The following is a 21,732-nucleotide window of genomic DNA, read 5'->3' as shown; positions in this document are numbered from 1 at the left end:
TGATCCTGGCTATTTGAGGTGGAGGTGGAGGATCGCTTAAGCCTAGGAGGTTGAGGCTGCAGTGAGCTGTGATCGCACCACTCTACTCCAACCTGGGTGACAGAGTGAGAACCTGTCTCAAAAAGAAAATACCTGATTTGAAAGAGAGAGCTCTGTTTGCTGCGGGGGTTGGGGGAGGAAAGTGCGTTTATGAGTAGAACTTTCTATCATCTTGATGGTTTTATTCATACATCAGATATTATGCTGTAGTTCACATCAACTGATGTCTCAAACCTGCCTCTTTCTTTAGTATGATGTACAGAAACCAAACTCTGGTGTATTTAATATTTCACAGCAGAGTTCAAATGGTTATTGTCGGTGGCATCACCGCCTGGCTCACCCATCATGGTGTGGGGGCAGTGCGTGATTCTGGAGATGGGCTACATTGTGCCGACTGGGTCAGCAGCAGCTGCTTCCGCAAAGTCCCGTAAAACCCATGTGTACTCATAGAAATCCTAATAGAGTTTACTTTCCAGTGGCCACCCTTTTAAGTATAATTAGATTTGGTTTCAAGGAAGTAACTGGAGATATAACACATTAATTTGGGACTGATTTTTGTCCCACCTGTCCAGTCCCTGACAGGGGCCCCCAAACTCTCAATCATGTTCCTTATTGGAAACTTTCAGGGTGACAGAGGCTTAGAGTCTATTATGGATGTTCAAGGTACATAATTCATGTCATCTGATTGCTTGGACACAGCTGGACCTCACATCTCCAGCCCTGACACCAGAAACTAGGCCTCCATCTGCCAGTGTCTTAGTGGAATCTATTTTAACAAATGACTCATCTTAAAATAATGCACTATGTAATCAACAAGAAAACGAGAGAATACTGAGTAGGAAAATGGCAAAAGACACAGACACACACACACACACACACACATGCGTCCACTCTATTAGTCATCAGGGAGATGCAAAATGAATTGTAAATGGGACACCATTCCACACCCACCAAAATGGCTAACATCAAAAGAGCAGAAAAGGCAAGGTGCTTGTAATTCCAGCTGACACTTGTAATCCCAGCACTTTGGGAAGCCAAGGTGGATGGATCACGTGAGGTCAGGAGTTTGAGACCAGCCTGGTCAACATGGTGCAACCCTGTCTCTGCTAAAAATGCAAAACAATTAGCTGGGCATGGTAGTGGGCATCTTTAATCCATCTACTCGGAAGGCTGAGGTGGTAGAATTGCTTGAACCCGGGAGGCAGAGGTTGCAGTGAGCCGAGGTTGCACCACTGCACTCCAGCCTGGGTAACAGAGTGAGACTCAGTCTCAAAACAAAAACAAAAACAAAACAAAACAAACCAGAAAATAGCAGATGTTGGTGAGGATGTGGAACAAATGGATCTCTGATTGCTGGTCAGAGTAGAAATTTGTACAACTGCTTTGGGAAGCTTTTTTGTAGAATTAACTAAAGCTAAGCATGACACTCTATGACCAGCAGTCTCAATCCAAATAAAACGGAGTAAAATGGGCATATGGGCATTAGTGCCCTTCAAATAACATCAAGTTCTAATCTCTGAAACCTGTGAATGTTACCTTATATGGTAGTGGTCTTGCAGATGTGTTTAAGGATTTTGAAATGAAGAGATTATCTTGAATTATCTGGTGGGTCCTAAATGCCATCCTCAAGGATTGTAGTAAGAGAAAGAGAGCTGGGTGTGGTGACTCAGGCCTGTCCCAGCACTTTGGGAGGTCGAGGTGGGCAGATCACCTGAGGCTGGAAGTTCAAGACCAGCCTGACCAACATGGAGAAACGCCGTCTCTACGGAAAATACAGATTAGCTGGGTGTGGTGGTGCATGCCTGTAATCCCAGCTACTTGGGAGACTGAGTCAGGAGAATCGCTTGAACCCGGGAGGCGAAGGTTGTGGTGAGCTGAGATTGCGCCATTGCACTCCGGCCTGGGCAACAAGAGTGAAACTCCATCTCAAAGAAAAAAAAAAAAGGTGGGGTGGAAGGGAGAGGTGGAGAGAGATGTGACCAAGGAGGCAGAAATTGGAGTGAAGCAGCTGCAACTCAGGGAACACAGTATCAAGAGAAACTGGATAAGGCCAAGGCAGGGATTCTCCCCCGGTGCCTCTGGGGAGCGTGGCCCTGCCAACACCCTGGTTTCAGCCTGAAACTACTTGCAGACGTCTAGCCTCCGGAACTATGAGAGAAGAAATGTGTTTTCAGCCACCTGGATTTGTGGTAAGTTGTCACAGCAGCCGTTGGAAACTGATACAGCCCCAGATGCTGGAGTGCGCACTGCCTGATTCTGTGTCTGTGAAGGGCAACAGGCGGCTGTGCTGTGTGGAAGTCAGGCTGCCCTCGGGAGATGGTGCTTAGAGGAGGCCTGTGGGAGGGAAGCCGAGCTTCTGGAAGTGCTGAGAACGTCCCCTTTCTCCATCTCGGCTTGCAGGGAAGGTTCCATTTATGCTATGGAATTTTATGTATATTTCAAGATAAAGTATAACAACAGGGCAGTTCATCATCCCGGAGTTTTCAAGGTGAAATCTGAATGGAGTGAGTCATGGCTTCTTTTACTGCTGGAACAATACTATCCAAATTGAGATTACACTCGATTATGTGAGATAATTAAATTTTGCCATTACAACAAACGCTTCTGAATGTTTAGATGCTCACTGTGTTTTCTAAGTGAGATCAGGGTATGTAAACCCAGGTAGGATGCTAAGACCTGTGTAGATTTGATTGGTATGCGTAAGTTATCTGCAGGAAGTGTATTTTTATTTCTGCATGTCAAAGAAGCTGTGCTTTTAAAGACAACCAGACACAAGTAACCCAACTGTTTAAGCATCAAATGGGATTGGCTGCAGTTGAGTGGGAAACCAAAGAGCTTTAAGAAGAGCGGTCGGGGAGATGCTGCGTGTGGAGAACCCCTCTGGGGAGCCGCATGTCCTTGTAGCCCAGAAGTCGTGGGTGGAGGTTCTGTGGCATCACCTGGCCACCTGTCTCCCCAGGCAGGGACCCAACCCCCCAGGTCTCCAGAGGCGCCTCCTCTCCCTTGCCCATGCCTCCCTGGCCTGCCTTCCCTGCTTCTTCCACCTCTGAACTCCTTCTCATTCCTGTGGACTCCGCTTCGGCCCTTCCCAGTTGCGCCCAGAGCCCTTGGTCTGGCTGTGAGCCCACCAGGATGGGGCCATGTTGCTGACTTCAGAGGAGAGGGACTCTCCGGTGACTGTTGACCTTGTAACCCCTAGCTTCAGGAGCCACAGTGTGCTTGAGTGAGCACAGCCGTGGCCTGGATTCTCCTAAGGCTTCGTGGAAGCTGTTTTGCGTTGCAGCCGGTTGGAGACTTTTGCGTGCTCAGGGCCTCGTGTGTGCTCGGCCCTGCTCTGCACAGCTCATCTGTGCCTGTGAGCTCACTTCCTCCTCGGCCTCCCGCAGAGGCCCTGGGATACTTGGGGCTGGACACGCGTGCAGGCCTGGTCACGGCATTCCTGCAACTGTGCTATCTGCGGGCTGTTTCCGGTTCACAAGGCAAAGGGTGTAGACATGCAGAATGAGCATTTCCAGACCTTCGGGGGCGCCTCTGTGTGTTGGGTCTGATCATAAAGTGGGGACTGTCTTTTTAAAAACTTTCGTTTAGGTAGTAATTCAGTTTTATTTTCTTTTGCAAAAGTAGAGGTCTGTGATATACTAGGAGAAAACCAGACGTTCCCCCGCGATGGTTTGCGATGCAGTAGTGTGAAGCATGGGAGAGCGTGTCAGGGGGGCCGAGGAGGAGGCAGGGCAGGGGTGGAGGGCCTGAGAGCAGGAGGCGAGGGACCCCCCCCCGAGCGAGGACCTCAGTGTTGTGTCAGTTCCTTTCTAGGTGAGGAATCGGAACCCCAGACAGGAGAACTGGGCCATGGTCATGGGCTGCAGAATAAGAGCCTGCGTTTGCACCAGACCTTGACCCTGTGCCCGGGAGATCTTACAGCCCTTCTTCCCTGCCTCTCCTGACTGGACCCAGGCTTCTTCCAGCTCATCAGACCTGAACAGCCTGGCAGTGTGGCGCTATGTGTCAAAGAGTGACAGCTGCTGTTCGCTCCAGTGCAAATCACTAATGCTGGGCACCATGTACAGCGTCGTGGTGACAGCAGCATTGGGTGGATCTTCACGGAAGGTCTCCTGTGCCGTCTCAGGGGCTCTGAGGGTCCTTCGTGACAGAGGCCACCATCTGCTGCCCTGACCACTCAGGTCACTTTATGCTTGGTGACACATTGTCATTGCTCAAACTGAAGCCTCCCTGTGGCTTTGTCATCTTCTTTCCAGCCAAGAGAGCTGTCCTGACAGACTTCTTGTCCCCTTGGCATTTTACTACTGCAGTGTGTTTGGTGACATTTGTAAATGTGATGATTTTGCTGTGCCCTTTGTTGCTGCGGCTGCTTCTACAAATTGTGAGGATGAGCTGTTGGGGGCTGCTTCCTGGTGTTTTGAGGTCTTTAGCCTGGGCGGTGCCCCTGTGTGTCCTATTTCCCTGCCAGGATGTCCTGCCCCATCTGCAGCCTCTTCACCCTGCAGGGACATCTCATGTGTCTCTGTCCTGGAGCTGCCTGGCAGAGAGGCAGGCACTCACTTGTTTGAACACTCACCCCCTCCACCCAGTGCCTCTTTGTAATATGTATTGTAAATTGTATATTTACAACTTATACTTGTCCACATGTATGAGGCCCACTGCCCTGCTCCTGGCTGGGGCTGACCCCTGGATTCCAGCACCTGGCAGCCTGGAACTGGGTACCTGCTCCAGGGAAGTGGTCAAATGGTTTCAACAGCTCCACACCTCTGTCCCATGCTAGAGAGGCTAGAGTACCAAGCATAACATTGCTCCAGTGGTCATTCCCAGGGATGTGTGTAAAGTAAGCTGGTGTCACGTGATGTGGCCACTCTGTGACCTCAGAGTCTCCAGCCCTATTGCAGGCACACTTGGCTCTGTCCCAGTGCTTGGGCTGTACAGTGGCTTCATCAGCCATCACTGTGGCCTGAGGATCTGAAAGGGTATCCGAGGGGTGGGCCTGGTGTTACTGCCCCCACAATCTCGGGTTGTCTGAGCCCCACCCTACCCTACCAGGCCCCACCCTCTTAGACCCAGTGGAAGCCAGCCTGGGACAATGGGCCATGTGGCCTGGGCCAGGCTCTCTCCGAGGTCTCCTGGCCGGCATTTGCCCAATGGAGAGCCCCTCTTCCTATGGGCCTGCCCTTGCCTTCAGCACAGCTGGGATTTGGGGTGGGTTTTCTGTATGTGGTGGTGTGTGTGGCTCAGAAGCACAGACGCACGACTTCTCTGTGCCCGGGACACTTGCCAGCTACATTTCCCGTGTTCTTGGATGGGGGGTGGTGCTTTGTTTATTGCACCTGGGGGAGGGTTGAGTGGTCCTGGATTCCGCCCCTTCTCATCTCCCTGTGCCCTGGCCACGCCCCTTTGGGAGCCGGACTGTGGCCAGAGACTCTCCCTGCCCACGTTGGCCCGAGGACTGCTTCCTGGCCACCATGCAGAGATGGGGATGGCTCGGGAGTGAGCGTTCCAGTGTCTGCAGTGCCGAAAGCATCATGCCGGATTCTGGCAAGTACATACACCAGCACGGGGAAGCCTGGACCTTGCCCTCGGGGAGCTTTTGTGTGTGTGTGTGTCTGTGTGTGTGTGTGTGTGTGTGTGTGTGTGTGTGTGTGTGTTGGGGGCCTGGGATGGGGGAGGGGAAGATAAAGATAAAGGGCCAGTTGGGGCTCCAGCAAGGTATGACAACAGGAGGGAAGATTCAGGCCTGAATGAAATGGACATCACAGAGGGGGGCTGGTAAGATCCCAAGGGTAACAGGGGGTGCCCTTCCATCCTCACCTCTCAGGTGGGCTGCACACAGTGACCTCTGTCCATGGAGCCCAGTGCAGAAAGGGGAGGCAGAAACCCAACATTCACTGCGTCAGCTTGGGGGCCACGGTTGGTGCCAACAGCAAGTCATGTGGATGGCATGTGCCCTGGGTGCCGTCGAGGGAGGAGGGCACTTTCCCTCTGTACCGATGCCCCCGCAAATCTATTACCTCCATGAAATTATGAAGAAAACTCGGCCAGGTGAGGTGGCTCACACCTGTGATCCCATCACTTTGGGAGGCCGAGGCGGGTGGATATCGAGGTCAAGAGATTGAGACCATCCTGGTCAACATGGTGAAACCCCGTCTCTAGTAAAAATACAAAAATTAGCTGGGCATGGTGGGGTGCGCCTATAGTCCCAGCTACTCAGGAGGCTGAGGCAGGAGAATTGCTTGAACCCGGGAGGTGGAGGTTGCAGTGAGCCCAGATTGTGCCACTGCACTCCAGTTTGGCGCCTGGTGACAGATTAAGACTCTGTCTCAAAAAAAAAAAAAAAAAAAGAAAAGAAAACTCCAGACAGATTCCAGTTGAGGGGCATTCTACAAAATACCTCACCAATGCTCTTTAAACCCTCAAGCCCGGCCGGGCACGGTGGCTCAAGCCTGTAATCCCAGCACTTTGGGAGGCCGAGGCGGGTGGATCACGAGGTCAAGAGATCGAGACCATCCTGGTCAACATGGTGAAACCCCGTCTCTACTAAAAATACAAAAAAATTAGCTGGGCATGGTGACGCGTGCCTGTAATCCCAGCTACTCAGGAGGCTGAGGCAGGAGAATTGCCTGAACCCAGGAGGCGGAGGTTGCGGTGAGCTGAGATCGCGCCATTGCACTCCAGCCTGGGTAACAAGAGCGAAACTCTGTCTCAAAAAAAACAAAACAAAACAAAAAAAAACAACCCTCAAGCCCATCAAAACTAAGTAGAGTCCGAGACGCTGTGACAGCCAACAGGAGCCTGAGGAGCTACTGCAGCCCAATGTGGTGTGCTGCCCTGCAGGGTGTCCTGGAGCCGAAAGAGGGCGGTAGGGAGAAACTGGAAATCCCAGTGAAGTACGGACGTTCCTTAAAAATAGTGGATGGAGATTTATTCATTGTGATTAATGTAGTGTACTAATGTGTGCCGATGAGGATAATCGTGGAAGGTGGCTGTAGGTTGTCTGAGAACTGTGGAGTCTGCTGGGTGGGTTATTCTTTAAGTCTAGAACTGTTGGAAAGATGAAGGCTATTGAGAATCCTTGGAGGGCAGATTGCGTCCGCCCACCCTGTCCTTGGTGCTGGGACGTTGGCTCTGAGCCTCACTCTTCCCCCATCTGTCTCAGGACCCTCAGCTGTCACCCTCGTTGGTCCCTCTTTACGGTCCCCATGAAAACTGGGGGACAAGCTCAGGTTAGTGTTTAGAATAGGTATGTTTTAGTGCCCCAAGTTTCTGGGTGCTTGAAAATGACCAGTTTCTCAGGTGCAGCCTGCCTGGATGCTGGGGCCATCCCTGGGAGAGAGAGAAGCCCGGTGACTTGAGCATGGAAGATTTAGAAAACAAAACATCAGCCTGGCTTGCTGACGTCCCGTGGCCCAGGTCACTTTCTGGGGCTGGGCTCCATGGGTCCGAGGATGCCTGGCCTTTGCCTTTCTCTTATGTTCACTAGAAAAGAAGAATATGTCCAGTGATGCTCCAGCCCCTGTTCGGCCTCTGGGCTCACTTAGAGTTAGTGACAGAGGCCATGCTTTTTTGGGGGAGTCACACTGATCACGATAGACAGCAGTGACCACAACTGTTGTACGTGCAGTTGGCCATCCCGTGAGGAGGCAGAAGAGAGCTGATGTCTGCGTGAACTGGGCTGACATCCAGGGATTTATGGCCACGGCATGGCTGAGTAGCTGGTCGATCCACTTTGTTCCACAGAAAGGGTGGCCTGCTGGGGACACAGAAAAACAGCTCTGGCCACTGAAATGGTGAATTCAGCTTCAACTTACATAAGCAGCAGCTCTTGTATTTGTGGTGGAGGCCCAGCATGACATGAAAAAGAGTGCCCAGGGAGGGCATAGCTGCTGTCCTGTAAGTGGGCGTGGACTCCTGCTCGCGTGGAGTCAGCAGGGACAGCTGTGGTTTAGTGGAGAGTCAGACGGGCCTTCCTCGGACCCCACCAGCTCCCTGCGGTCCGGCTGCTCTCTGGCAGTGACATCCACTTTGCACGATGATGTGAGTCATGACAGAGCTGGGACCCGGCACAGGGGAGGCGCTGGGTGAGGGGCAGGCAATGCTGTGTGGTGGGCCGGTGGTGGGAAGGACATTTCTGGAAGGGGGAAGAGCTACGCTGCCAGGGCCCTGGGCAAGTCACAGCCTCCTCACTTGTCCCTGAGGAGGAACAAGGACAAGTGAGAGGAAATGATTCCTATGGGTCCTACCACTCATCCGGATTTTGTGACAAAATTAGGTTGAACCATATGAAACTGTTATTTCTGTATGTCAAAAAGTGGTCCAATCTAGGCGGCTTCATATGCCTCAACTCAGCAGTTTAGCATTACCGCGATTTTTGGCAAGAGAGGACACTTTTATTTAAAAAACATTATTTTTAGTTATTACATATGAATTCATTCATTGTATTGGAAAATAGCAGTAGCAGAAAGCAAAAGGAGGAAGCTTTGAGATACCTGACTCAGCCCACCAGGGGCCAACGATTCCTCCCTGTGCCTGGCACCCAAGCTGCCAGTGCGCCTTCTCCTGGACAGTATGTGAGGAGCTCTTTCCACAATCGTCGACGGTTCCTCCTTCATCCAGCCCCACGAGTTTACCCTTTCTGGAGCTAGACCCCAGGGTTGGACACTGAAGTTGTTTAGAATGTTTTTCTGCTGTGAATGAATGCTGTAATAAATATCCTTGTAGTTGGGTTTTTTTTTTGTTTGTTTTTTTATTGGCAGATATTCATGATCCCTTCTTTATGATAAATTTATAGGAGTTAGACTTGCCAGGCAAAATGTTAAAGCTTTTGATTGACATCCAGAAAGGTTTTATTGCCCACGGACAGTGAGAGGGAGGGGTTTCCTTCCTTTTCCCTCTTCCCTCCCTCCCCACACCCGTTGGATGGAACACCATTGAGCAGCGTCCAGCAAACAGTGTCGGGGGCCTCCTTTGGTGTCTGCAACATGCAAAACCCCTGTGTCCAGCAAACAGCACTGCAGCCTTGCTCCGTGTCTGCAGCTTGCACCGTCCCTGTGACCCAGCTTCTAGGGCTGGCTGGTGGTATTTGAGAGGAAATCAGGAACGTGTGGGGAAGCCTGTGGAGGATTTCAGAGACTTCCCGTGACACACGAGGCAGTGGGAGTGGGGCTGGTGTGAGACAGTTATTCCAGGGAGAGAGGCCTCTTTCGATCGTCCCCCTCGCCAGCACACGGAGGGGCTGGACCACTGACCTGATGGGCGGGGGAACCAGAGCCCTGGCTGGTGTGCAGCTGTTTCTCTTAAACATGTCTTATTTTGCTGGTGATTCGGTAAACGGATTGAAACCAAGCCCTCCCCCGGTTCCTCAACCGTCCGGGACTGCTTGGGTGCCTGGGAGTCCGATGGCTGGCAGGCTGCCTTTTGAAGCTTGGCCTGGTGTCCTGGAGCTCTTGGTTGCCCCAGGAATCCAAGGAAAAGCTGTCGAATTCTGTGGCCCCAGGAGGATCTTTGTCCTCCTTTTGCAGAAGCAGTTGAGCTGTTGAGCTGGAAGGAAGAATTTTTAGATTTCCTCTGGCTGAAGAAGTTAAAATAAAACCATCTACATCAATTCCCCAAAATTGGACTTTGAAGTAAGTTTTTGGAAAAATGGACTCAATTGTTTTCTATGTGGGGAAGCAAATTCCTTGGGAACTTCTGATGAATTTTAAAGTGCTTGTCTGTTTTGTTTTGTTCTCCAATTCTGGGAAGTCTTAATAACTAGAGGCTGCCTGGGAAGGTCAAGGTCTGAGGGGCAGCACTCCCCACCAGAGCTGATCGTTAAAACAGATATATCTGACATCTCTAGTTTTTGTTTTGTTTTTTTTCGAACTGGAGGTTTTGGTATGTTGTCTCTTGGCTGGACTTGAACTCCTGGGCTCAGGCAATCCTTCCGCCTCAGTCTCCTGAGTAGCTGGGACTACAGGTACATGCCACTGTCCCTGGCTTCATATCTGTTTTAAAAACCCTGTCTTCTAGCAATTCTCTTGTATCTCGGAGGAGAAAAGAGCCATTTTTCTGGCAGTGGCATTTGGGGTTGAGAAGGACCCTGGCTCCATCAGTGGGGGCTGGCATCCAACATGCTAGGTCTTGAGAGCCTTTAAATATTTTTTTTCTGATTATGAAGTAAAAATGTACTAATGATAATTAAGATTCAAACTTTAAGAAATGCATCATGTAGAATAGTAAAGGAAAGCTTCCCCCCAGCTTCTCCACTGCCCCATTCAGTGCCCACAAAGAGAATCATTGTTCACAGTTTGGGGTGGAGATTCCTCCCATTTTCTTTTCTGTCTGTGGAAATATTTTCTTGTCTTTTATACAAATACATACATATTTGAGAAGTATTTTCAACAACATGGGATCCTGTCGTAAATACGATTTGCAGATCTACCCACTCTCCCAGCCGAGTGTCTTAGACATGGTCCTTTGTCCGTCATGCAAGCAGCATTTTTTTGTTTGTTTTACTTTTAAATTCTGGGTTACATGTGCAGGACGTATGATAGACTGGATAAAGATAATGTGGCACATACACACCATGGAATACTATACAGCCATGAAAAATAATGAGTTCATGTCCTTTGGAAGGACTTGGTTGAAGCCAGAAGCAGCAGCATTCTGACACTTGCACAATATGTGACTGTTTACTTCTTGAACTTTTGGGTTTTTGCCATTTTCACACTCACGGAGAATGCTGACATGTGGAGTCTCAAGCATGAAACCCTTGAGTCTGTGTGGGATTGTTTTCATACATAGGTTCCTAGAAGCGGACTTGCTGGGCTGAATGGTTTGGGCATTCGGAGTATCAGTGGATATTTCCAAGTTGCTCTCTGGACAGGTGGTGGTCATTTTAAGTGATGCTGGTGTGTGGGGTAGCTCCGTCCCCACCAACACTCTCTGGACATTGACACTCTCTGGACGTGACCAGTCTTTGTGGTTTTATTCAGTCATGTGGGTATAAAGTAGTAGCTTATTTCCTTTTGTATTTGTAAAAATTGTGAATGACAAGCTGCTTCTTGTGTCCTTAATAGTAATTCGAATTTCTCCTTCTAATTTTCTTCTTTACCCTTGCCTGTTCTTCTCTTGGCCTGTGAAGGTTTTCCTTGTTGATTTATAGGTGTTCATGGTACACAGAGTTCTTCCGCATTTGCTGTATACATTGCAGATGCTGTCTCGAAGATGCCGTTTATCCTTGGATTTTGTTTAAAGACGTCTTTGGCAATGCAAAAACTTGGAATTTTTACGTTGTTAAATCTATCAATCTTGCTTTAATTACCCCAAATGTTGTATCTTACTTAGAGAAAGGGTTTCTCTACCCTAATGAATGGAAGCACCCTCCTGCACGTTCTGCTAATAATACTCGATAGTCCAGATTTTTTTACATTCACAAGTCTTATTCAATCTAAAATGTATTTTAGTGAGTTGGGATGTAGAGTTTTTTTAATGGGAGCGTTCAGTTTTCCGGCGTAACTTCCCAGTCGGCCACTCAGACCTCTCTGTTCTGGCAGGTTTGTCATGGGTCAAATTGCTGCTGTGTTCTGAGTGTCTCGGCTGTGTTTCTGGATTCTGCATTCTAATTCACTGGTTTATTCTCATGCCACTATCTACTGTGTAAGCTACTGTGGCTTTTGGTAAGACCCAGTTATCTAAAAGGGCCATTATCTCTTTATTCCTCCTCTTTTTCTGTTTCAACCCCAGCCTTTCTTCTGTATTCCTTTGACCAGATAAACTTCATTTTATTTATTTTATGGGACAGGGTCTTGCTTTGTCACCTATGCCGGGAATGCAGTGGTCTGAACATGGCTTACTGTAGCCTTGACCTCCTGAGCTCAAGCCATCCTCCCTCCTTAGCCTCCCAAGTGGCAGAGACAACCACACCCAGCTAATTTTTGTGTTTATTTTTGGAGAGATGGTTTTTTCCATGTTTTTTTCTTGAACTCCCAAGTTTAAGTGATCCTCTTGCCTCAGCCTCCCAAAGTTCTGGGGTTATAGGCATGAGCCATCCCACCTAGCTACTAGATAAACCTTAGAATAAACCGAATCTGTCCCATAATCTGGGATTTTGATGAAGGTTGCTCTGTGGGTTTTATGTTGGGGGCCGGGGGTGGGGAGAGGAGACATCTTTCGTATTTTCTTCTCATCTGGATTTTGATTTATTTAGAAGGCCCTTCACCTCCTTCGCTGGTGCCGTATTCATGTGTGTTTGTGCATTTCTCATCTCTGTTGCTCTTGTCACTGGGATTATCCCCTCCTCTTGTCTGGTTTCCTAGCTGGCGATTATGGCTGGTCCGTAGAAAGGCTGCTGCCTTTTGAATTTCTGGACTGCCTGCCCAGCTTGCTTCAGTCTCTCTGTTGATGTAAATGGTTTGCTTGTTCTTCCTCTTGGATTTTCTGATTGGAGAATCACTTGCCAATGTTGACCTTTTATTTCTGTTTTTTTTTTTTTTTGAGACAGTTTTGTTCTTGTTGCCCAGGCTGCAGTTCAGTGACGCAATCTTGGCTCACTGCAACCTCTGCCTCCTGGGTTCAAGTGATTCTCCTGCCTCAGCCTCCCAAGTAGCTGGGATTACATGCATGCGCCACCATGCCCAGCTGATTTTTGTATTTTTAGTAGAGATGGGGCCAGGCTGGTCTTGAACTCCTGACCTCAGGTGATCTGCCCACCTCAGCCTCCCAGAATGCTGGGATTCCAGGCAGGAGCTACTGCTCCCGACTCATTTCTCGTATTTATGGCTTTTGTTATGGAGTTCATTGTAGAGGGAGGCTTTGATGTTAGCCCACTCTGCAGGTCCTCAGGAGGGCCTTTTCGTTTCATGGTCAGTGCGTTGGCTTTTAAACTGGGGGTCTCTGCTGCTTAGCAGTCCCCAGGGCAGCTGCTGTGCCCCAGAGTGGAAGCAAGCTGGTGGCCAGTGGAAGTGAATTTCTTTTTTCCCTGTATGGCCGAGGCAAGCGGGATGAGAGCGGTCTTGTGGAGTGGGTTCTCCAGGCAAGGGCAGTGGTCCAGCGGGGACTGTCCCGTGGGGGCTCACCCATGGGCCTTAGAGGATGTGGCCTGCTCTGCTGCTCCGCCCTCAGGCAAGGTCTCAGGGCCTCCTTTTTGGGCCCTGTGTCTCCTCAGGGGATGTTGGTGGCTATGCTTGTGGCGATGTCTGGGACCCATCCTAGCAGGCTCACAGCCCCTGGTGGTAGCCTCTGTTCCTTTCCCCAAACTGGTAGAGGCCCCCAGGCTGTAGTGGTGGCCCGTGGGGTGCACAGGCAGGTGGTGGGGGATGGGAGGAGGAAGGAGTTCTTTAAGCTTCCCTCTGTAGGTGATAGGGCCAGCATAGGTGGATCAGTGGCTGAGGGGACCGTGGGTCACCCTCAATTGTTTCTTCTTATTTATGTTCTAGCCTTGACCTTGGAGTGTCCACTCAGCAGGGGCTGCCGGTTGCTGTGAGTTATTGGTGCTTCCTTCTGACAAGGGGTAGGGAGTGACGACTGCCAGGTTAGATTCTGTTATTTTGCACAGCATGGACTTTTTAGTATTTTTCATCATTTTCTTATAGAGTCTTTGTTCAGGGTATGATAGCTGTCAATACCAGCTAATGGTGTGTTTGTGGTGATGGGCGTCATTTTCTCATGTTATGAGGTAACCAGCCAGCCTAGTGCCTTTTGCATAAAGGTACTGATGCTTGGGGCCTTGGCACTGTTGGGTAGGTGTTGCCTGGAATTCAGCCTCTTCCAACAGAGCCTGGATCTATAGGGTGACATCATGTGGCCCCATGCTGTCCTTTGGTGGTAGGCTGGGGCTGGGGACATGGGAAGTAGTCAGCCCTCAGGGAGGGGAAGGTTGATGGAGGCCTAGGAGGTCTGGAGTCTGATGGCAAGGAGAGGGAGCCTGACTGGAGGCGTGGGTTCGAGGCCTAAGTAAGGTGTTAGTTTGTTGCCATCCCATCTGCCGGGCCGATTGTGTCCCCAGATGCCCCATTAGTGGCTTCATTCAGGCCCAGTTTGTCTCCTCAGTGGAAGTGGCAGAGGTGGAACAGTTGTCTGTGCTGTCTTCAGAGCCTGTGGAGGAGGAGCTTGACCAGCATCTTACAACCTAGTAGAAGAGCGGCTAGCAAGAGAACCCACTCTTCCCTGTGGCTCCTAGAGACGTTGGCAGGAGAGCTGGCCGGGAGCGGGAACGGGAAGAGCACTGTGGGCAGAGCTGGCTCCTGGGACATGGGAGGCCTGTAGAATATCTGCAGAATTGGCAAGAGATGGAGAAAGACAGAGAAAGAGAGAGGGAGAGGGAGAGAGGAGGGAGAGAGAGAGAGGAGGGAGAGAGAGAGAGGAGGGAGAGAGAGAGGAGGGAGAGAGAGAGGAGGGAGGGAGAGAGAAAGGAGGGAGGGAGAGAGAGAGGAGGGAGGGAGAGAGAGAGAAAGGAGGGAGAGAGAGAGAGGAGGGAGAGAGAGAAAGGAGGGAGAGAGAGAGGAGGGAGGGAGGGAGAGAGAGAGAGGAGGGAGAGAGAGAGGAGGGAGAGGGAGAGAGGAGGGAGAGAGAGGAGGGAGGGAGGGAGAGAGAGAGAGGAGGGAGAGAGAGAGGAGGGAGAGGGAGAGAGGAGGGAGAAGGAGAGAGAGAGGAGGGAGAGAGAGAGGAGGGAGGGAGGGGGAGAGAGAGAGGAGGGACAGAGAGAGGGGAGGGAGGGAGGGAGAGAGAGAGAGGAGGGAGAGAGAGAGGAGGGAGAGGGAGAGAGGAGGGAGAGGGAGAGAGAGAGGAGGGAGGGAGGGAGGGAGGGAGGGAAATAGAGATAGAGAGAGACAGAGAGAGAGAGAGAGAAAACACACATCAAAGGGCAAGGCTAAATGCCAGGCATGGCAGAGGGGAGATTCCAACCCCCTTCTGCCACCAGGGCCGGTGAGCCTAACCATCCAGCGGTAGAGCCTCTCAGCAGGAAATCAGTCCCATGCTTCCAAGATGGTATTTTTATGAGTCAGTTTGGGAATTGGCTGTAAAAACAAAATTGACTGCAGGATTAAAGAAGTGTGTGCTGGATGAACTTGGCGGCCTCTTTGCTCTTTGCTCTTTTCATTTTCTTTTCTTGTTGACACGATCTCGCTCTGTCGTCCAGACTAGAGTGCAGTGATAGGATCTCGGCTCACTGCAGCCTTGGACAACTTGGGCTCAAGTGATCCTCCCACCTCAGCCTCCCAAGTAGCTGGGATCACAGGCACGTGCCTCCACGCCCAACTAATTTTTAAAATTGCTCCTAGAGATGGGGTTGTACCGCATTGCCCAGACTGGTCTCGAACTCCTCTGCCTCCCAAAGTTGGCAGCCTCTGAATGTGCTACTCAGAGCCGCCTGTTTGCAAATGAACCATGAATATTTTTTTTACATGACGTTAATTCCATGTAAATCGAACACAGCTACAGGAGGCAGGGGGAGTGATGTTACAGAGCATTGGACAGGTCATCAAGACGGGATTCCCTCGTCCCAGTCAGCCTGACCATTTTTGGGGCTGTCGCCAGCTCAGTAGTGTCTACCCGCTGTCTGCAGTCTTAGGATTGGGGTGTCCTAAGCTATAGTCTGAGATCGGGGTGTCCTAAGCTACAGTCTGAGGATTGGGGTGTGCTAAGCTACAGTCTGAGGGTTGGGGTGTCCTAAGCTACAGTCTGAGGATTGGGGTGTCCTAAGCTGTCTCCAGCTCTGAAATCTTTTGACTGTCTCCTGGGAGCATTTGCCTGGAATCTTGCCTTCCCTGTTCCTGTGGTTCTGCATGTTGCTGGGTGTTTCTCAGGGATACCCAACTTTCCTGAGGGGCTCCAGCCCTGGGTGTGAGTAGAGGGTATGTGACGTCTGACACCCAGGAGTTGGTGGGCCTCCATTATCAAAGGAGGGCGTGTTTCCCGGTTTAGCTGGGCATGAGTTCAGATTCAGTTGCTTGCTTCCTTCCAGTTTGGGCTGGGTTCAGAAATGTGTATTGGAAGTGATGAAAAAGGGGTAGGTGGCTTTTCATCTCAGTGGGGTTAGCTTTGTTGTGGGCCCCTGAACTGAGATGGCATCATTAGAAGTCCAGTGCCTCAACCCGTGCAGCCTTATTAAGGACTTAATTGCATCATTATGTATTGCTTGAAAGCAAGCAATTGGCCGGGTGCAGTGGCTCAACGCCTGTAATCTCAGCACTTCGGGAAGCCGAGGCAAGTGGATCACCTGAAGTTGGGAGTTCGAGACCAGACTGACCAACATGGAGAAACTCCGTCTCTACTAAAAATACAAAATTAGCTGGGCATGGTGCATGCCTGTAATCCCAGCTACTTGGGAGGCTGAGGCAGGAGAATCACTTGAACTGGGAGGTGAAGGTTGCGGTGAGCTGAGATTGTGTCACTGCACTCCAGCCTGAGCAACAAGAGTGAAAATCCGTCTCAAGAAAAAAAAAAAACAAACAAAAAAAACAAGCAATTTGTACAGTAACTTTTAGGATTCTTGGCTTGGGTGTAGGGCAGCTCTTTGTGTGGGTGGGTTTAGTATCTGTCCCTGTCTGCCTCATTTCCTGGGTATCACTGGGGAATGGCTTGTTGATTTTCAGTTTTAAAGTCTTATCTTCCAGCTGTCAGCATTTTGTGGAGAGCAGAGCTCTGGTAACAGGATGCACTGACAGTGTTTCTAATGGGATGGGTTTTATTTCGAATAAGTGGACTGTGACAGCTTTTAAGTACTTTCGTGTGACTCTTCTCACAATAGCTGATTTTCCTCTGTTTAATGGAACATGCATAGCTGAAGCATGCTTCACAGCTCTGCCCCCAAGCCTGGGCCACGCCGGCTCATCTCCCAGGGCAAGTTCCAGGCCAGTCACAGTGCAAGGAATTGGGGGCAAAGGGGATTCCACAGTACCACCTCGAGGGCCCATGTGGCTTTTGTATTCAGGGCTGAGTTGTTTTGCTATTGGCTTTCAGCAGGAGCAAGGCAGAGCAGCTGTCTGTGGCCTGCCCTGTTGGCCGGAAATGTTGACCAGGATGTGGATGGAGTCAGGCGGGAACCCTGGCGGGATGGTCAGTGCGGTGTCTGCACCGAAGTGATTTATTTTTGCAGACATCAATGCTCAGGAATGATCAATCTCAGGATCAATGCTTGGGAAGGGTAGAGCTTATGTCCCATCATAGATATGACCTGGTATCCATGCCTCTCCTTGGGCTGGCTCATAAAATGAATGGGCTGTTGAGCCACTCCATGTGATGCTGAAAACCAGGAGCACTCAGGCTTCCCGTTCAGCCATAAAGTCTACCTTTCCTCAGGGCACTGGCTGCGATGGTGTGTTTTCTATTTGAATCAACTCTAAAGGGGCCTTCCCAAGTATCAGAAACAAACTCCGGTTCTCAACAGATGCAGGGGGAACCCTTTCATTTCTAAAATCTGTTTAAAAGCCTTAATGTTATTTAAAAAGCCACTTTACCATTGGTGAAAATATCCTCTTACGCATTTGCAGTGATACCTCCATCCTCTCTGCAGTGCCCGGTGAGTGCAGGCCTGTGCCCGGGACTTGGCTGGACCCTGGGGTTTGCCCAAGCCACTGGTCCTGAGCTGCTTGTGGTCGACAGGGCAGCCCTCTGGGTCTGGATAAGAGGTTCTGCGTCGGTGGCTCAAGCCTGTAATCCCAGCACTTTGGGAGGCTGAGGCGGGTGGATCACGAGGTCAAGAGATCGAGACCATCCTGGTCAACATGGTGAAACCTGGTCTCTGATAAAAATAAAAAAAATTAGCTGGGCATGGTGGCGTGTGCCTGTAATCCCAGCTACTCGGGAGGCTGAGGCAGGAGAATTGCCTGAACCCAGGAGGCGGAGGTTGTGGTGAGCCGAGATCGCACCATTGCACTCCAGCCTGGGTAACAAGAGCGAAACTCCGTCTCAAAAAAAAAAAAAAAAAAAAAAGAGGTTCTGCATGTTCCGCACAGTTCAGAGCAGATGTGGGCCATCTTCCCTGACTGCTGCCTTGTCCTCCAGTAGTAAGTCATGTCCCTGTCACTCCCTGATGGAGCCACTCCACTGAGGTTGTTGATTTTACACTGAGGCTTCTCTCTGGGATAGCCCAGGCTCGTGGTTAGCTGATGGAGGAAACGTTCTGGGAGAATCTGCTGGTGTGATGCCTGATGCATCGCTCTCCTGGCTTCTGACATCGAGGATATCTTCATTTTCTTAGTTTTTGAAAATTGTGGCAAATACACATAACATGAAATTTACCATCTGAAACATGTTTAAGTGTATGATTCTGTGGCATTAAATACACTCACAGTGTTGTGCAGCCATCACCACATCCATCTCCAGAACTTTCTTCATCTTGCAGTCCGAAACTCTGTCCATTAAACACTAACTCCTGCAGCCCCCAGCAGCCACCATTCTACTTTCTGTCTCTGTGAATTGATGACTCCAGGTGCCACTTCGGAGTGGAATCATACAGCATTTGTGTTTTTGGAACTGGCTTTCTTTCACTTTACCTGAAGTCCTCAGGCCTCATCTGTGTTGCAGCATGCATCAGAATTTCCTTTCCCCTTAGGGTTGATTCCCATCCCCATTGTATGGATAGAGCACGTTTTGTTTGCTCTTCATCCCTCAGATATCGAGAATATCTCATATACAGTAGTAGAAAGAATCAAAGAAGCCTGTGAGGACTTCATCTTGGCCACTCATGCTCTCTGCCGCTCTACCCTTTGCGCGGGTTGGGTGGACAGGCCTCAGCTCCTTGCTCATCCTGCATGGAGCACATGGGCCTGGTGCTGGGCGCAGAGGATACAAACTGAAGCAGGAGCCAGTTCCTGCCCTCAACGTGCGGCAGGAACTAACATGCCATATTAATGCCACCTCTCCAGGGCTTTATAAAGTTAAGAAAAGAGTCTCTATCCATCCTGAAGGCTGTGTGACCACCGGCCTTCTAATGGATGCTTCTATGTTCCCAGAGTTAGGTGGGAGCTCTTGGAAGGATCTCTTTTATCCCAGTGCTCTTGCTAAGAATGGAGCCCCTCGGTGTGAGTGTGACTGCAGTAGCTGGTGTGATCATCTGGTCACTTGCACCGGAGCCTGGGAGGTCGGTTGTGGCCTGCAAAGCTCACCTCTCATACTGGGATGCCAATAAATATTATCTGAAGTTGATACCCGGAAAGGGAGTTTAAAAATTATTTAGAGAGGTGGAAAATAGCTACCAGTAGAATTAAAATCAGAAATAATGACAAGGATGGCCAGTGGAGTGGGGAAGTCCAGATTGGGGAATGTGATGTTTCATTGTAAGCCCTTTCAGCATTTGATTACTTTGGTCTGAGTGAAAGAATTATCTCCTTTTTTTAGGGCCATGAACAGCAGAGGACTCACCATCTGTCAGACACACTGGTCAGTCTCCTGGCAAGGCAGAGTTGGAGGCTTCTGTCCTTAGGTGGGTGGGCAGGAACGGCGGCTTGCCGTAGAGGATCCAGCAGCAGTGCCAGGGGCAGGAAGGGAGAAGCGCTCAGTGATTGGTGGGATAATGACATCTAGCACAAGAATACCTGCCAAAACCTTAATGGTGTGCAACAAATGAAAATGCTGCCCCAGTCAGATGGGACTAGCATTTTTCAGCAACCTTCAGGGTCTTGTGTCATAAAAACGAAGATCTGGGCATTTTCCACCCATGGAGGGGGTTGGTGAAGGAGTTTTCAATCCCGGGCACCCTGGGCTGTGCTGAAAGCCTCTCTGTCACGCTGCCTGGGTTAGTTGGGAAAGAGCTGCCACTGATCTCTTTTAACCCTTGTCCTTTTGTACTACAGCAGTTGCTTTCCTGGACGTCAGAACCGTGGCTGGGTTTAACATCATCTTTGGAAATCCTAAAAAGCAATGAAGCAGTTTTTCTCTCTTTTTTTTTTTTTTCGTGATATAGCTGATCAGTTTGAAATTTTATTTTCATACTTTTTCTAATAGTGTGTCTGCTTGACATAGTTTCTGTTAAATGGGCTTGATATGGAGTTATTTAAAAATTCAAATATTTAGAGTTACAGGACCCATCATCTTGATATTTGGGCCAGTATCTCAATTTCATTCAGTGATATTCTTTTCCAGAAAGACGGGTCACCGAACAATTTACATTTTATGGTTATTTTATAGGAAACAGTATTTTTGGTTATAAGTGGTAAACATCTTCTAGGTTTTGGAGTGAGAAATACTGATCATGTTAGAAAAAAAAAGAGCCGTAAGTATCTTCTGCTCCAGAAGGTTTTCTGTTCATGGATGCTGCATCTTGGATTCGGAAACTGTGTTCACTGAGGGGTGGTCTGTAGAGAGGAGTCTGTGGGCAGAACAGTTGGGGTTCTGCTGGCCACCTTTCTCCTCTCTTCAGGGGGGCTGGGTCCCAGAGAAAGATGACGGCAGTTAGGTCTCCTTGGGAAGAAAACATGGCTGCCAACCCTGGACCGTTTTGCTATCCCTGAGCAAATAAGATAGTCGTTTGCTTGCTTTTGGGGATGGTGCCTGTGGTTTGCACAGGAAGAGGTGGCAGCTGGCTTGCCTGCTGGCCTGCTTGGTGGAGATAAGATGCTGAGACCCACTGCTGCTATTCAGGGGTCATGGAAGGAATTCATGCTCTTCCTTCTCTCCCCCAATCTCATTTACATGTCTCTGGAGCTGAGCGTGTATTCTTTTTCTTTCTTCATCTCAGTAGAGGTTTTAAATTAAATACACGCTGCATAAGCCATTCAGAAACGTTTCACATTAAAAAAACAAAAGGTAGCTGCCTCCATGATTCATTCGCGCCTGCCTACACTGTGGCCTTGTAGGACAGCCTCCCCCCTTGGCTGTGCTGAGCCCATCTGGAGTGTTTCTGATTCTAATCAGAAATGGAACAGTTTCAGTGCGGATTATAGGTTCATGTTAGCCTTAGTGATAGAGGGATGGAAATAGATGCTTCGTCGTTATTATCATTCCAAGTAAAATAATGAGGCTGCATATTTGCAGTGAGCTGCCTAAGCCAGACGTCACTAGAGTAATTTGGATTAGTGGGAAGTTGGAACATACTGTTTTAAAAGCGATTTTAGGAGCATCATCTTTGGAAATCCTGTATAGCAATGAAGTGATTTTTTTTTCACATTTTCATTTTTATTTATGTTGCTGTGTCTGTTGGAATTTTTAGTTTCCTGTCAGTTCACTCTAGTAGTGTATGTGTTTGAGATATTTTGACTTCTATTAAGTGGACTTAATATGAAATTATATGAAATAATTTTTATTGCTATTTGGAAGACCTGGAAGTGTTTCCAATTTTCATATTTTGGGTCATGGAGATGCTACTTCCCATCCATTTTATGACATGTAGAGTCAGGCCATTTCAAGGAGGGGCCAGAGGAGAGACTTTGTGTTTCTGAGACTATACTGTGATTTAAGATATGTGGGTTATTCAAAGATCTGTCCTTTTGTGCTTTGAATCTGAAATGTAGAAACTGTGGCCTCACCAAGGAGTTTTAGGATCTGCAAGGGGGCCGATCAGGACAGGATCTTGTATTTGGGAACCGCATCCAGTTCCCGACAGCGTTGCTAAGGAGAGGGAGCTCATAAAAGCCCCGAGTTCTAGCTGTCAGCCACTGATCTCTGGGAGCAGCAGGGTGAGCGAGGCTCGGACTGAGGAGTCTTGATGGCCGCCTGGTTGTTACAGGATGTTACAGCTCAGGCCTGGGGGACACGGCCCAGCACCTT

The 21,732-nt window shown here is 49.5% G+C and overlaps 1 protein-coding gene across 11 annotated transcripts in view; it reads left to right on the top strand.

The window, feature by feature from the left end:
• Positions 1-21,732, top strand: part of APBA2 (amyloid beta precursor protein binding family A member 2) — a 220,688-nt gene that overhangs the window by 11,739 nt on the left and 187,217 nt on the right. For 2 of the 11 annotated variants that reach the window (XM_074400114.1, XM_074400116.1), the window contains exon 1: positions 9,480-9,668. The exons of the other annotated variants lie outside the window; for them this stretch is intronic. The gene's annotated coding sequence lies outside the window, so the exon portion shown is untranslated. Of the gene's footprint in view, positions 1-9,479; positions 9,669-21,732 lie in introns of those variants that run through there. 11 annotated transcript variants of the gene reach the window in all.

The sequence above is a fragment of the Saimiri boliviensis genome, chromosome 5, assembly GCF_048565385.1.
Source record: "Saimiri boliviensis isolate mSaiBol1 chromosome 5, mSaiBol1.pri, whole genome shotgun sequence".
NCBI lineage: Eukaryota > Metazoa > Chordata > Mammalia > Primates > Cebidae > Saimiri > Saimiri boliviensis.
This window is presented reverse-complemented; position numbering and strand designations above follow the sequence as displayed.